Source organism: Adiantum capillus-veneris, chromosome 27, assembly GCF_014529385.1.
Source record: "Adiantum capillus-veneris isolate H3 chromosome 27, ASM1452938v2, whole genome shotgun sequence".
Taxonomy (NCBI): domain Eukaryota; kingdom Viridiplantae; phylum Streptophyta; class Polypodiopsida; order Polypodiales; family Pteridaceae; genus Adiantum; species Adiantum capillus-veneris.
In genome coordinates this window covers 6,677,694-6,695,912 of record NC_140957.1, presented here as the reverse complement: position 1 = coordinate 6,695,912, position 18,219 = coordinate 6,677,694, and positions in this window count along the sequence as shown.

Genomic DNA, 18,219 nt, shown 5'->3' with positions numbered 1-18,219 from the left:
CATGTCAATTTTCATAATGACATAAACACATCTGTACAACATAAAGAACACTTTTTAAGAGAATTCTACTTGGTCCTTCTTACCACTCTAGTCCTCCCTTATATACATTGTGAAAATGAATGGATTAAGCTTTGCATTTGTGTTGTGTTTTTTGGCATGCCCAAAGAGCAAAGCCATAGTATTGCTTTATCTTTTGGACTGAAGTGAGGCACCAAAATAGCTTCGCAACCAGCGCCTCGTTTTTAAGTGGGAGATTGACAATTTAAAGATGTGAAGGAATCTCTCTCTCTCTCTCTCTCTCTCTCTCTCTCTTTTGCCCTGCAAAATAAGGTGTGGTAGTGCACTCTTTCCTTTTTTGCAGAATGAAGTGTGCAAAGGTTACACAGGCCTTATGTTTTTTTTCATCACTTGTTCAAAGAGCAAGTCTATGCAAATAATTATTGTAGACTTATTTAGCATCGTGTCTTCTCACTGGTGTGATTCGGGTTTCAATTTGGAGCCTTAATGATTGAAAAAACCCAGTTTATGCAATTTCCTTAATTAGTAGTTTATATGAGGATACCTACAAAAGTTTGAGAGGAATTTTACATGAAAAGATTTTGGATTTAGTCTATCTTGCCTCTATAATTTTTGATCTAGAAAACTGGTAAATTGAGAGAGAGAGAGAGAGAGAGAGAGAGAGAGAGAGAGAGAGAGAGAGAGAGAGAGAGAGAGAGAGAGAGAGAGAGAGAGAGAGAGAGAGAGAGAGAGAGAGAGAGAGAGAGAGAGATTGATCAGTTCAATATGATATATACATGTAATGTAGGAGACAACAATGAATATACAAGTTATATCCAAGGTCATTTGGAAGCGAGGAAGGAGGTGGAGTAGAGCCCAGCACCACACCGTCCTCCCGCAATGCAGTTGTGGGGAGGATACCCATATTATGGCCTTCATATATCATGCACCGCCACATGGACAATTGCACCTTGCAGTACCTCAGCACCATGTGGCAGCACCATCCACGTCCTCTCTCTCTCTCTCTCTCTCGCTCTCTCTCTCTCTCTCTCTCTCTCTCTCTCTCTCTCGTACCTTTATAGGTAGAAGACAATGGATACGAGAAGTTGTTGTCTCACTCTGCGAGTCGCGACCTTCAACTTCTCCACGTCAATTGATAGACAAATTCCTAGCATGGAAATTTTCATAGTTGGCGATTTCTGCACGTGGAGGGATCCGATCCATACATTTTAAGCAAATCTCTTTCGCGAGATTGCAAGCCTAATCTTTTGCTCAGTGTAGAGGGCATGCTTGCAACGCACTTGGCATTTGGGGTTGAAGAAGAGGAAAGATAGGGGTGGGGAAAGCCCAAAGATTAGATCTAGGTGAGCATTGGATCCAAACGAGGCAACAATTGGCATTCATGTTCAAGGGAAATATGAGCATGATGATGCATATTCCAAAGTGTGGATCCATGTGCAAATGAGGGATCCTTCTCACTCCAATCCTGGTAGTGTATCGTCTCCACACATAGTTCTCCTCTGTCGAGTGATGAACTACAGCGATGGTAGAATTTTACCATCAACAATGGGTACCTACTCCAAAAGGGGAGAGTTTGTGTACCGATGGACATTGACATTTAGTGCCAAATTATTTATGAATGTAATGACAGTCCAAGTGCAGGGCATTCGGGTATTAAAAAGACTTATGATCTCATACAATGACAGTTTTACTAGCCAGGTTTACATGGCTTTGTTCAAGATTATGTCTTGCACTGCGAAAAATGTCAAGTTAACAAAGCAGAACACCTGAAGGCAGGAGGACTCTTACATCCTTTAGAGATTCCCAATGGGAAATGGGAAAGTATCTCTATGGATTTTATTGTGGGTTTACCAACCATTGTACGAGGTCATGACTCAGTATGGGTGATCGTAGACCGGTTGACTAAACTATGTAAGTTTATTCCAACCAGATCAATGATTAAGACTCCAAAATTAGCCAAGTTATTTGTGGACAATGTATACAGGTTGTATGGCTTGCCAAGTAACATTGTGAGTGATCGTGATCCCAAGTTTAACAGTCATTTTTGGAGGGTTGTGTTTAAAGGATTGGGTACACAACTCAACCTCAGTACAACCGATCATCTAGAAACGAATGGTCAGACTGAACGAGTTAACCAAGTACTAGAGGATATGCTACACGTATATGTTAGCAAGAAACAAACAGACTGGGAAGAATATCTACCTCTTCTTGAGTTCACTTACAACAGTGCTAAGCATGTCACGACTGGATTTAGTCCTTTCATGCTCATGTATGGTTTTCAACCTAGGTCACCCACCATTACGGTAGGATTGGCAACCGTAAAACTCCAACACGTTAAGGATTTTCTCCAAGACCATATGGATATGCTGAAACTCGCTCATCGGAATGTCTGAAAATCACAAGATCGGTATAAGAAGTACACTGATGAGAAACGTCGACAAGTTACCTTTGAAGAAGGAGAGGAAGTATTTTTACGTGTGCCAAAGCATTCAGAAATTTTGAAAACTGGGCCAACACCTAAAATATCTCCAAGATATTGTGGGCCTTTCAAAATCCTCAAGTGAGTTGGTGATTGTGCCTACAAATTATTATTACCCACACACTCTCGTGTCCATCCGGTGTTTCATGTAAGCCGTTTATGTAAGCGACTACATGGGGACGGCAATGTCATTGACCAATAGATTCTGGTCAATTTTGTTGAACCTTCTACCCCACCCCATGAACCTGAACAAATTCTTGCTATCATGATTTACGTACGCGTCATCATGTACGTCCACAAGCTTTAATCAAGTGGAAAGATCGACCTGAAGAATGTGCCACTTGGGAAAACATTAGTGCTCTTAAGAAGAAGTTTCCCACTTTTGTTTTTGAGGATGAAAACTCTTCCTTAAGGGGGGACTAATGTCGACAAGGGCAAGGCCAGGGAGTCACGGACTACGGCCAGGGGCCAGGCTAGTCAATGTGGAAAGGGGATCCATCTAGGGCAAGAGGCTAGGAGCCTGCCTTTATAATGGGAGGTTGGGAGGAGGATCTCAAGGTCTAGCTACCCTAGGTCTTATATGTAAGAAAGCTTTATATGGATTGAAGCAATCTCCTTGTGCTTGGTATGAGAAAGTTGACACTCATTTGGTCAAATGAGGTAACAATCCAACAAAATGCACATTGTATGTGAAGCGTGAGGGTGATGTACTTCTCACTGTGGTTCTTTATGTGGATGATTTGCTGATCACTGGACCAAATGAGAGACATATTGCTGAACTTAAGGCTAATTTGAATGCTACTTTCAAGATGAAAGATTTGGGGCTGTTGCACCATTACTTGGGTATATAGTTTAAGCAGTGTGATGGTGGTATCGCCTTGTGTCAAAAAAGTTACATAGAGACATTGCTATGCAAGTTTGGACTTGAGGATTGCAAACCTATTGCCACTCCATGGAAATAGGTTTGAAATTGAGTCTTCATGATCCTGGTGATCCTGCAGATGTCAGTCTTTACTAAACTGCTATTAAATGCTTCATTTTGTATGCAACACAAGGCCAGATATTTAGTTTGCAGTCTCATAGGTCATCAGATTTATGCATAGCCCAGGGTCTAAGAATTGACAGGTTGTCAAGAGGATTTGCACTACTTGAGTGGTACTTTACATGTTGGCTTGTTTTATCCCAAGGGGGGATAATTGCCGCCAAAATTACATGCTTTTTTGGGCTCAAATTGGGCTGGTTGTTTTGACACGTGAGCATCCACAAGTGGTTTTTGTTTCATGCTTGGCAGTTCATGTATATCATGGTTGATCAAGAAGCAACCTACTCTGGCCACTTCTACTTGTGAGGCTAAGTACATGGCAATCTTTATAGCTACGATTGAGTGTGTATGGCCTAGACGCCTTATGGCTGATTTGGGTGTTGGACAGGACACAACCACCACTATCTAAATTGATAGTTGCAATGAACCCATTTTTTCATGCTTGCACAAAGCACATTGAGGTGCATTACCACTATGTCAGGGAGAGGCTCTCAACTTGAGATATCAGCTTGGCTTATGTACCAACACAGGACAAGCTTGCAGACCTTTTCACAAAGGCATTGTCTCATGAGAAGTTTGAATCTTTTCACAAAGCTTTGGGCTTACTCCCCTTTGTGGATTGATCATGTCCTTAAGGCATGGAACTTCCCTTTACTATATGTGCCAGCTCTCATTCACCGCATCACTCAAGGGGGGTTTGTTACCATATACACGTGGTTGTTAACCACCGGCGTCCACTTCTAGTAGTCATGGGCCGGGCTTGTCGGTCCAATAGGAAAAGGATAAGAGTGATCACCGATGAGAGGTGCACTCTAATTGGAACATTCAATGGTTAGTTGGCTAAGCATGGGTGCCCAAGTGTGAATGGGCGAGCTCATATAAAATTCACCTAAACCTAAAAATCACTCATTCTCTCATTTGTGCAATTGAAGAGTGCTCTTGCTCCATCTCCATCTTCTTCTTCATCTCCTTGATTATCTCCAAGTAGGTAAGAGATTCCTTGAGTAGAAATTTTCTCTTTGGTGTCGGTTTTGGATTAGGGCTCTCCTCCTTTTGTATTTGGGTTGATGGTGTGTTGATGATAAAAGGCGATTTCTTGCATGGAATTTTGCAAAGGAAGACGGGCATCACATGTACCCTTCTGCAACAGCATACATGGCCACCATTCTTGTGAAGTAACAATGATGTGCAAAGCAAACCTTCAAGTTGAGGTGCCTCTCTATTATGCCTTGTACCCATAAGGAGCGTTAGCCATTTGAGAATGTAGAGCATGACTATTGAACTGTTTTTGATGGAGTAATTGGTTGAGAATGAAGTTTCTTGCAGATCAGGAGTGAAGTGTTCATGCAGAGGGATTGATGTACTGATGATCTTTGCACGTGATGTGGTTTGTTTGGTCTTGCAGCATGCATGTGCATGCAAGGGGATTGATGTGCAGGTGGTATTTGCACTTGTTGAGAATGGTTTGGCTATGAGAGTAGGGTGATTGTTTTGGAGGGAGGGAAGTGTAGGAGTGTTGAAGGAGATAGATCTATGATGTGCTCTCTTGTTTGAATGGTTCTGGCTGTGTAGCACAATTTGAGTCTGTACTTGTGGTGTGAGCTTCTCACGTTTGCTGTACGTTGATGCATTTTAATTGATTGACATTGGAACCATGAGAGAGGGATTCGATACACGTTGGATCTAGATTTTACTTCATTGATTGCTTGTTGAGAGATGTTGACAATGTGAGTTAGAGTTGCATGTGTGGTTATGATTTAATTCTGAATTTCTATATATTTGTCTAATGTTTACTTCAAATTCTACTTGATTTTACCGAGATTCGGGTATTGTGCAGGTATTTGTGGTAATGAAGGATAGGGTTGGGCACTAGGAGAGCAGGATGTGGCCTTTATGTGTCATGGATGCATTCCAGCCTAAAGGTGATCGTGGACCAGTTGGAGAACGAGTGTTCATGTAAGTGAGCTCTACTTGGGAGCCTATAAGGGGTTGATTGTTTGTTCTTATGTGAGAGAGATCGCCTGGTTGTAAAAATGCCCTATTTTGGGGTTTATGGAAACTCTCGCTATGGGCCCCTCTACCCTAGGCAACATTGCTTTTCCCGTAAGCCCGCACACGGATTTGCCATTTGCGTGGGTAAAATTTTTAAGGGAAAATTACCAAAATACCCCTCTAATTTGTGGAAATTCTCAAAATACCCTTGTATCTATTTTGGTTAGATTGTTCAAGATTTTCTAATCTTTATTCTTTTTTCATAATCGAGATCCATTTTTGAGTGCATAGCATGTAATTTGTCACAAATTACCTCGCAAAAAAGGGTGATTATTAAAAACAATGAAGCAATCCATCCTCAAAGCCTACATAACGAACTCAAATTCTAGTTTTAGCATCTTGTATTGATAAAATAATACTCTTCTTATGGAAAGCTACAAATTTTTGTCTTTAGAGAAATTTAATCTCAAAACCTGTGGCAGGCATTTTGGAAAATTTGAAGGGTATTTTGGGAATTTATGACAAAATATCATGGGTAGTTTAGGAATTTTTGAAATTTGAGGGGTATTTTGGGAATTTCCACAAATTAGAGGGGTATTTTGGTAATTTTTCCAAATTTTAAATAGCCCGTGCCCTCTCTGCTTACGACAGCACACCCGTCTGTGCAGAGACAGTCCAGTCGGCATATATGTAGAGCTTTAGCTATGGCCTTTCAGCTCGTCAGAATGGCGGAGTTACGCTGTTCTCAACACAGGAGCCTCCATGCCCTTAGTAGGCCTCGGCACCGGCTCCGACGGAGCCTTACCCCGTAACCGAAGGAAGGTGGCTATCTCTGGCGGCTGTAGAGGTGCCCTCTCTCTCTCTCTCTCTCTCTCTCTCTCTCTCTCTCTCTCTCTACACAGACAAACACTCACATAGAAGTATACACACACACACACACACACACACAGTCTGTCTCTACACAGACAAACACTCACGTAAAAGTATACACACACACACACACACACACAGAAAGAGAGAGAGAGAGAGAGAGAGAGAGAGAGAGAGAGAGAGAGAGAGAGAGAGAGAGAGAGAGAGAGAGAGAGAGAGAGATTCCTTCTCCCTGCAGGTAGGATATAGGCATTTTGACACTGCTAAGATTTACAACAATGAAGGCTTGTTTGGGGAGGCTTTGAAGGAGGCTATGGAAGCTGGCCTAGTGAAACGAGAAGATTTTTTTGTCACATCCAAGCTTTGGTGCTCGGATGCCTATCCGGACGGGGTACTCCCTGCCCTGCGCAACAGCCTCAGGTTTTGCTGCTCCCTCCCTTGGACTAGATCTAGTACCAACCTGTCTAACTTGTGCGTCTCATCTTTATGTTCGTCTCATGTGCACCTTGAAACTCGGGGTCCAATATTTTTGGCTAATTCAGTGTTCGATACATTAGGTGTGCAATATGGTATGGATTTATAGGTACTTAAAGATTCCTGATGTACATCAAGGTAAATAAGTTTATGGATTACTTATAGGGCACAGGTAAATATGGTAATCCTAACACTATCTGTAGTTTGACACAACAGGGATGACATAGACACTATTTGTAGTTTGAGACAACAACAAGGAAACAGAATCATCATTTTACACAAGTATGAATTGTTAGATTTTACTAAATCTTCATCAGAAGTCATGACTAACTAATCCACCGAAAGGCACGTATGAGTCACAATTTCAACAAAACAAAAAAATGATGACTATTTCTTGGTTCTCAAAAAAAGGTCTCAAATCTTCTATCATCTACATATTTTAGGTAAACCAAGAGGTATATATTGTCGTGGTATTTAGTCAATACTATGCATGATGTAGTTGATGGTTATATTGTCTTGTGGGTGACTACCATGGGTCTATACCTTGCACCGTCCTTCAAGGGTGAATCTTGGCTTATCCTGGATTCATCTAGGTATATATAAACCAAGAGGGGAGACCTGGGATTTGGTTGTAACTATAAGACTCATGCAGAGACTAGCTAGATCCATCCCTTACCTCACTTTGGTTCCAAGTAGAGCTACGTGGATTTCTTTATAAGTTGAGGATGCTTTTGTAGGGATTTTATGTGTGTGTGCTCCCATTGCAGCTTGTGCTAGGGCTTGTTTTTAGCAACAACGTGTGCATGTATTGCCTATTATGGACTCATGGATTGTCGGGGGTTGGTGATTTCAACAATGTAGAGATTGTAGAGGCTTGACGGGTTGTTATGTTCTTGCCCTACCTTCTATTTTTGGCTTTGAGAGAGATGCTTGGGACAAATTTCTCTTTGCGGTTTTGGGTGAGGATGTATGGCTTGTACCTTCCTTCCCCCAGTTGAGGCACGGTCAGATGTTCCAAAAGATGGCTTTCTGTGGTTGCACACAAATTGCAACATACACATAGTGTCATTCGTGGATCCTTTGCATACTTGTTGTTTGGAAATCTTTTGTGCATTGTGACTTTCATTGATGCTTATTGAGGCATGTCTGGGTATAGCCACATCAGGCTCAATGCAAATGCAAAATGTGCACATGGAAGATTAGTCATGTACATTTTGTTTTTTGTTGTTTTTTTTTGCAAAACTCACAGTTTGTGAGTGGAATGTATTAAAACCAAAAAGTCACATAGCAGGCCATGCTTGCATCGAGCCATGGCATCAACCTTTACCATGAGAGACAAGATGAAATCACAATGACCCAGATTAAAATAGAATACTAGCTAGAACATGGGAGGCCAATCCCAACCAAGGAAGACACCTACACATCTCACAAAAAAAACATACCATAGAGCTTGCCGAAAGGGCGGGGCTCATCGTCCCCATCAATATAAGACGCCTCTCAAGGTGCCACCATGACGGCAAGTCAAAGCGATCGAATAAAACCGAGCCAAAATCATAACCACCAAACAAAGGCTTCAACCAACTGGTCCAAACCCCAAAGGGCGTAGGAGCAAGGAAAAGGTAAAAGGAGGGCGGGAAAGAGACACTACCAAGAGATCCACCCCATCCAACGTCAGGGAAACATGCAAGAAAAGGGGAGACATTCCCCAACATGGAAAGTCGCTCACTGTCATAGAGTAGAGAAGGGAGAACCAAAACAAACCGATCGCCCATTCTCCTCCTCGGGAGGATCAGGAGGGAGGGGTGACTACTCCCAAGGTAAAAAAAATGAGGGTGTTGGCAAGGGAGGGCCGCAATTACGAAGATGGAGTAGTTACAAAGACAGCTGCAGTTTTTAATGAAAGGTTTTTGTACTTTTGCATGCACATTTTGATCCTCCAAATTTAGTGAGCTTGATACATTTGCATAGGTTTCAGATAGTTGCTTTGTTCTCCAGTTGAGGCACGGTCATATGTTCCAAAAGATGGTTTTGTGTGGCTGCACAGACATAGTGTCATTTATGGATCCTTTGCATACTTGTTGTTTGGAAATCTTTTGTGCATTGTGACTTTCATTGATGCTTATTAAGGCATGTCTGGGTATAACTGCTTCATGCAAAATTTGAATCATTTACATACCAAGTATTTTTTTAAAATTTCTATGTTTGTATGACTAGTTGATCTTGTATGGATTTTATGCTCGATAAATGTTTGCATTATATGATTGTGGCAATTTGCACTTTGTTGCATGGGCTAGATAGTGTAGATACAAAATTGTGGGGTGCACATTTTGGTCATCTGAATTTTGCTAATTTTTTTGCATTTAAAAAAATATAGATAATTGTGTCATTGCCCCCTCTTGAGGCATCATTGCAAGCTTATAAAAATTCTCAATTTTGGAAAAAATGGAGCATTCTATGTTTCCAAAGGATCTTTTTGTGCATGCTACTCTGCAGATTGCAGCTTATCCATAGTGATATTGATGCTCTTATTGTTGGGGTAAAGGTGGCATGTGCCTTGCTTGAGTCAGACGCCCAATTTTTTATCACCCATTGACTTTACTGACCATTGATCTTATTCTTTCACATAATAGAATAAGGGGTCTCACACATTTAATAGTGGGTACTCCACCCACATATAGTCAATCCCTTTACACTCAACACATGCACAATCACCCCACAAAGCTTCCACTTTGGTGTGCTCTTCAACTGGTATCAGAGCATAGGGGGAGTGGCAACAGAAACCTTGACATTATGTCATGGAGAGTAGAAAAAAGCAAGAATAAAACCTTTTGCAACTTGTTTTTGCCATTTTTGGGCTTTGAAACATCGCTTTTGTATATCTGTGTCACATAGATTTTGATTGGTATGATCCAGGAGTCTAAGTTGGGATTTGGGCATCTTTTGGAGTGGATGGTGGTGTTTATTTTTGAAATTCTATTAGAAATTACAAAAGGTGTAGCATTAGGTTTATTATGCACTTTCGAACCCCGAAACATTGTTCCTCAACATTTTGGATGTTTTGGAGCTTTCCAAAAGGACAAGGCCCATTGTCCTTATCACCAAAAGATGCCTCTCAAGGTGCCACAACAACGACGCCTCTGCCACGACAATCTGCATGCCCAGAGGGAGTCTCCAAATAAAGCCAAAAGGATGGCACACAATCGAACAAAATTGTAACCACCAACAAAATCTTCAACCGCCTGGGTCCAAACCCCAAAGGGGTAGGAGGTGGACAAAGAGCAAAGGAGGGCATGAAAGAGACACTACCAAAAGGTCCATCCCATCCGACGCGAGAGCAACTTGCTAGAAAAGAGGATCCATGCCTCAACCTAGAAATCCGCTCACTCTCACCATGCCATCCTTTGCCTGTCACATTCCAGAGCAGCCGCAAGGGGAGCACCAAAATAGAATGATCACCCATTATTCTCCTTGGGAGCTGGAGGTGGGAAGGGCGATTGCTCCCAAGGTCCAAAAAATGAGGGTGTCGCCAAGGGAGAGCCGCAGTTACGAAAATGGAGCAGTTATAAAGGTGATTGCAGTCTTTAATGAAAGGTTGTTGTAGACGTAGAACTTTTGCAAGCACATTTTGATCTTCTAAAGTTTGCGAGCTTGATACATCTCCACATGTTTTAGGTAGCTGCTTTGTTCCCCCAGTTGAGGCACCATCAAATGTTCCAAAAGATGGTTTTGTGTGGTTGCACACAAATTGGAAATCTTTTGTGCATTATGAATCTCATTGATGCTTATTATGGCATGTTTGGGTAAAGCCATTTCAGGAAGAGTTTGAATCATTTATGTGCTTTGAGTTTTTTTTAAATGTCTACGCTTGTACGACAAGTTGCTCTTGTAGGGAGTTTATGGTTAATAAATGTACTATTTACGGTCTCACTTTGCATTATATGCTCGTGGAAATTTTCAGATTTTTTCATGGGCTATGTAGGCTCAATGCATATGAAAATTGTGTCAAAAATTGAGCATGCACACTTTTTTATTTAAAGTCTAGAGTAGACGAAAAATTGCGGCATGCACAAATTTTTTTGTCACTCTGAACTTTTGCCAATTTGTTGCATCTGCAAAAATCTAGGATAATTATGTCATTGCTCCCCTCTCGAGGCACTATTTTGAGATTAGATGAACACTCAATTTTGGTCAAAATGGAGCATTCTATGTTTCCAAAAAAGATATTTGTTCATGCTACTCATAGATTGCAGCTTATCCAAAGTGATATTTGGTGTATCTACTTGAAGCAAAATTCAAACTATTTGTATGCTTTAAGAAGTTTTTATAAATGGTTAAATTCAAATGCGCATGGTTTTCAAAATAGTCCAACTCAAAGCAATTAGGCATGTGGATGATGTAGTTTTAATCGTTGTTCTCTGTGATTGAATAGACTTGGGGTGTATTGGCCTCATGTGTAGCAAAGTGTCCATGACTATGTTAGTTCATGTGATACTTGTGCAATTCAAATCTCAATTGAACATGCTACACTATTCAAAATAGCAGAAGCACCCATGGGGGGTAAATATGTAATGGAACAGTGGCCTATGAACTTTGAGAATGGCGGAATTAAGAGAATTTGAGTGAGCATTTTCATGAGACTACTTTGAGAACACAGAGGGTGAACTTAATTAGTGGTAGCAACATAACCATTATACTTAATTAACTTGGCATGAACAATACTTTTTCAAGAGAGAGAGTTAGAAAACTTGACAACAGTTGAGGACCGAATTTATGTGGAGTCGGTCCCCCCTCCAATAGGCTTTTGTATTGTAGATTTTCACATCAAGAGAGACTTGGTACAATACAATCTTTTTGTTCCTTGTGACCTAGGTGATGCAATGAAGATGGAAAGCTTCATGCATCACGAGAATAACATAAACTCGTAAAAGCATTAACCTAGGCAATGACTAAGACGCTCTACACCCGAGAAAACTATATTGGATGTTTGTGGCTTCGACCACAAATGAGGATCATACTTATGCTCCATTTCATCCATATGGTGTAACCTCCCCATGGTAGGTGAAAATCCTAAAACAAGATCACCATTGTAAGCCCTTGGAATCTGTGTAACTTGTTCCACTTGTTGTATTTGCATTAAAAGCTTTGTCAATGTACCCATCTTTTCGGCCTGCAGAAGTTTTTGTCTTGTACTCCTTTTGAAGCTATTTGGAAGCAAAACTTGATGCGGGGTGCAAATATCTACTATCTCCTTTTGAGCGAAGTGCACCTCTAGCGGACTATCCACAATGGCAATGGAAGTCGTGCTAGGTGAGCTTGCATAGTGTGCTTGATGGGACACGTTGACTTTGTATTTAAGTGAAAGTTGTTCATCCAGTACATAGATGATTTCACCGAAATTGTTGAGCGTCCTTTCAAGAGGCAGAGTCATCTCAATATCACCAACTTCAATCACTGCATCTAAAGATGTAAATTGCATTGAATAATTTATTTCTAAAAGAAATAATTCAGATATTATAAATTTACCATTGTAAAAAGGATAAGAAAGTTCTTTATCAAGAAACAATAAAGAACATGCCATAATAATAAGCTAAACAAGTAATTAAGCATAAGATCTCATTATAATAACTAACAAATTGTTTATATACCTCACAACTAATAATATAATCGTTATAAATATAAATCTAATAATATTTCAATATTTTAACAAATTTATTTTCAAATAGAATATTAAAATAAATAATTTAAAAATTATTCATTAAAAATATAAAACTCTTTTAGTATTTTTGCTTGTGTCTATGTGTCGTAGGTAAATATGTATGTGTGTGTTTGAAGAAGGGAACTGTGAGTGTGTGTATGGCGCACACACACACACACACACACACACACACACACACACACACACACACGGTGTGAGTCTGTGTGTGGGAGGGAAGGCAACATGTGTGGGCCAGACGTTGCCACACGGTGGCGTGTGGCCTCGCATGGCCTCTTTCACCTATGCCAAGGGGAAAGTGGTTGACCACGTGGCCACGAGACGGCCTGCATGGCCGCCCCATGGCCACGTGGTCTACCACTGGGTTATAGGGTGACGCATGGCCCTTGGGCCACGCGCCATCGAACTGTCCTTGGCGTCCCCATGTGCCAAGTGCCACATGCCACTGCATGGCAGCGTGTGGCCATGTGGCAAGCACGCGCGTACACACACACCCCCTCGCGCGGGTGTGTGTGTGTGTCTATCATACAACACACATACACACACACGTCGAGTGTGTGTGTATGTGTGTGTTGGGGGGGGCGGCGGTATGCGTGGACCACACGCTGCCACGTGGTGACATGTGGCAACGCGTGGCACATGGGCGCTTGGCGCCCACTGCCGTAGGGAGCCATGCGTCACCCAATGGCCCAGTGGCATGTCACATGCTCACGGGGCATCTACGTAGGCCACCTCGTGGCCACGTGGCATGCCATGTGTACCGTCATCAACCGACGGTACACGTGGCATGCCAGGTGGCCGCAACGCTATCACATCGACGGTGTGTGGCCAGTTGGCATGCCACATGTACTGCCGTTGGCCGGGTGGCACGACACATGGCCTCTTCTACCACTGGGCCATTGGGTGACACGTGGCCCTTGGGCCACGTGCCACCCAACAGTTTTTGGTGCATGGGGACATCCCCATGCGCCAAGGGGCCACGTGGTCTGCTAGTGGGCTGTTGTGTTGCCCTTGGGCCACACATCGCCCAACAGCCCTTGGCGCATGGAGACGTCCCCATGCGGCAAGGGGTCATGCGGGGCCACATGCCACCGCGTGGAAGCGTGTGGCCCAAGTATGCCATCCCCCCCGCCCCCACACACACACACGCACGCACGCACGTGTGTGTGTGTTGTGTCAACACACAGACACACACACACACACACACCTACATGGGGGGGTGTGTGTGCGTGCACTTCCCACACACACACACTTGCGTGGTGTATGTATGTGTGTGTGTGTGCTTACCACTCACACATCCGTGCGTGTGTCACACACACTATATGTGCACACACACATAATATTCAAAACACACACTTGTATTATTATATTTTAAAAAAAATTAAAAAAATATATTTTTATTTGAAACTTTATAAATAGCTTGCCAAAGTTCTTTTTCAAGTTCTCTCATTTCTCTCCATGCTTCCATCTCTACTTCTCTATCTTAAACTCATTTCTTTGTCAAGCTTTCATTTGATCTCACTTTCTTACTCTCAAGATCTCAACTTTTCATCTCTTCTCAAGCTCTTAACTTTTCATCTCTTTTCTTCTTTCAAGTTCTCAATTTCTCATAAGCCATAACTTTCTCTATTTCTCTCTATTTCTTTAGCTAAATTATGAGGATAAGAAATCAATCAAAAAACAATGGTGTTGTAGATGAAGTTTATGCTACTATGTCGCAGGAAGTCCCTCCGCGATGCACTCAAGAGAGCGAACAATCTCAAGCCATAAGCTCTTTAGATCGGATTGTATCCCCTTAATCGATGTGGGTGGAACAACACAACCAAGTGGAGAATTGAGCCATTGTGTGGAAACCGCTACCACAACAAAAGACACAAGAAATAAAGCATTTGGAAATGTGATCAACAAGCATATTTCTTTGGGTTGGGTGGATTCTCATAGAGCTCACTATGATGGCAAACTTCCACCTTACCTCTATGTTGACTTCTTTTGTACCACGCCATCCGTATGCATGATGACCATGTGGTGGATTTGCAACTCTCCATTGCAAATAAAAGCTACCAACCAACCATGGCAAGATTTATTCTAAGTGAGTGGATTCGTGGGGACGATCATAAGTAATTCTGTCGTTGTGGTCACACTTTGAGAGATCTTGTGATGTCATATGACTTGGATGAGAAACTTCGTCTAATCCCCAAGCTTAGTCACATGGCCGAGAGGTACTTTGTGGTTTGGGATGGAAATCACAGATTGGAGGCATGGATGCGGTGGATGAACGAGAACGACATCCTCATTGAGGAGGTACCGTAGGTGGAGTGCGTGCTTGTGGATTTTCAACCCCATGAGACAACGGAGTTTCTATTGGTTTTGGGAATGATAAGCATGTAAATCCAACTGTTTCTTACGAATGTAAATGCATTTTATTGTTTTTGACAATGTGTATTACATCTAAGTGTTAAACAAGGCCACAAGGGTTTCAGTCCCTCACAACACTGCGCATGATATATTCATGATGAGAAAGCTAGGGCTGGCGGACCCAACTTCACTCCTGTAGAAATTATCGAAACGAGCATGACTGGCAGTAGAGAGGGATTTGAAAACAAATCAAAGTGGCTGAAATTGCCAATGACTATTCTTGCTCAACTCATTTGGAAGGTATGCTTGAAAGCAATGCTAAATGAGCATGTGATCTGATTATGATTACTTATTATATATGTTTTGATTGTGTCCTTTGCAAATGATAGGAAGAGTTCGATGCTATGTACAATAGTAAAATTGAAGGGCTGCCATCAAAAGAGAGCTTAGACTACGACTTGGCACCTGATGCATACGAGCAAAGTATCGTATTTGCGTTATCTCAAACAGAGTAGTATTTCACGTGCAAAGGGCTTGAAATAGCAACAATTGCAAATCCAAAAACTGGCAGTGACTTTTTTCAAAAATGTATATTATTACAAACTGGGGTGAGAAGACTACAAAATGACACCATCTAGAGTGGTAGAGGTTGCGCAGGCGCATTAGTCCACAAGAGTAAGTAAATGTTTGTAAGTCATTTGACATATTTCTCTTTTGATTATGTCTCAATAAAAAATAAGACTCCCTTTTCCTATGCTAGGAAGTGCCGCTTAATCGACTTGCTCCATGGTGGTGATGCAACCTTGAAAGAGAATGGCATAGGGTTGACAAAGAAGGCATGGATCCAATGGCTTCGCTATCACGTGTATTGGTGGAAATTGGAAAGCTGGATCAAGTGATTATGTCCTCGAATAAGTCTGTTGGTGATTTAACTTGTGTCCTTTTATTTGCTGCAAGAGAGTACTTGAGATGACCGAGAAAATGGAGGGCGAGAATCAACATATTGTAGAACTACATGAGAAGGCTAAAGAGAGGCATGGCTGCACACTCGCACACCCATTGCAAAAATACAGACAGAACCACAAGCCTTCAAAAAGTGGAGTGTATGGATCAAGTCCACACAAGATCCCGAGGAGCAACCCCACTTCGTTTTCACAGCACGACGCATGTTCTACAGGTTGGATATCTTTGCTAGACACATTACATACGTTTTGTAGGTTACACTAATCTTGTCATGGTGACACAAAACATTATTTATTGTCTTGTAGATGGTGAAGAAATGCTTTAGATTTCCCCATTCTCGAGCACCCCAGTGATGCATGGTGCATGTCGGGAGAGAGAGAGAGAGGAGACGAGCTTATATTCGGACACGTGGATAGATTACTTGTGGCCAAAGGGAGCGTGGGGAAAGTGTCCTTGGTGGCTGGATTACTCGGATAAGGAGTACCCACCCGAAGAGGAAGTACTTTACATAGGTATCATACTATGTAGATTTTTGCCTTTGCTATGCAACATGACATGGGTACAATAACCTTCATTTTTTAATTAATAGCGGAGCATAATGCTTCACAGAAGAAGGCCGTTGTGATAGATGATGTACTCTCTCTAAAAAAAATTAAGAAATCAGCCTAAAAAAAAGACCCAAAGATTGGCACCACATCGGGCCCGCAAGCCCCCTTGGCTTATAGGCAACATGCGAAGAGAAGGAAGAGAGATATGGCCTCTAGTGATAGTGAGAGTGAGCATGTAGTTGAGGAGAATCCTATAGAGGTCAGTGATAGTGCTCAGAGCCTTGGTGCTATGAGCCACAGTGTACCAACACTATCCTTCCCTTTGAAACTAGTAGGGGACACCCATGAGTCACCTCCATCTTCACCATCACAGGGCAGGGTTGCAGAGGACCTATCAGACATGGCCGGAGTGGTCGGAGAAAACCCTCCAGGTATGTGAAAATGGTTAATGTTGAGTTGTTCTCTTTAGCATTGCATGCAAGATATATTTAATCTTATGTTGAGCATACAAATATGCTTGTAGAGACATGCCACCTTGCAGTGCATGCTAGTGTCAAGTATTTGGCAAAAGCTATTCATGATTTTGTTGTGCAATGACAGGTAAGCCACACTATTTTTCCTTCCTAGTTATGGCCACAATTTTAGTGCTAACAAAGATTTTGTGCAAATCTATGCAATCACTATGTAGATTCTTGGGCTCTCTAGCAGAAACAGGGCAGATGACCCCCAACTTGAGTTTGGGTGGCATACGTTTGATGTACATGGCATTTCCCATACACACTAGGCAACATGCAGCTAGCACAGATGGAGTTCCTTTATGGAACCAGTGGGATAGCGAGCTTGTGGATGCTGCATTCCTTCTCACAACGGAGTTTCTTTGGGTTGATGGCATGGTTGTGGTGACATGTCATGCAGAACACATTTCCATTATCACTTCGAAGACAAATGGACCTCGTTTCCAGTTGTTAAGGATATTGTACATACACTTGCCAAAGTCTAGCTGCACGACTGTTCAAGACTATGTAGAGGGGGTATGTTGATTTTTGTTTTAATGTTGATTAGTATATGTGGTGTTCACATTTCAAAATATCTTATTGTTAATAGTATTTGTAGGTTAGTACTTTGTTGCTAGTCATTTTTTCGTCCCGTAGAGAGGGCGGCGGGTGTCGGCTTCAAAGGTATGATCCATCCAACGGATGGAGAGATTGCAGAAATGTATGTGGCTTCTCTGTAGATGACGACATGTTGTGGGAGAAGCTACCAGGTATACGGATCCCACACAGTGGATGCTTGATCGTATAGGCATGCCTTATCATAGAGGTGTTTAGAGGAGTCCAGTGTTTGCCAAGTGCTAGAATCTTATTGGATGTTTTGACTTCATGTTCCTAAAAATTGGAGGTATAAAAAATGTAAGGAATTTTGTTGCTTTGTAGGTGGCTACTAGGTACCTTCACAAACATGGGAGATGCCGTGTTTGACTATTTTGCAGGAGTGGGGACATTGGCAGCACAATGTTTACTGCTACATAGGAATTACATTAGTTGTGAGAATGATTGGTCAGTTTTCAATGCTTGTCTAGGGCCAGCTTAGTGCCTACCTTCAGATTTAGGCTCGACATTGATGTTTTGTAGGAAAGATAGAGCTCATATAGTTGAGCATCCGGAGCAGGTTACAAAGCAAATTGTATATTGGAGCCACCTTGCCGACACCACTCAGCAGTCGGGGGGGGGGGGAATGGGGCAATAGCAGCTCCACATACGACTTT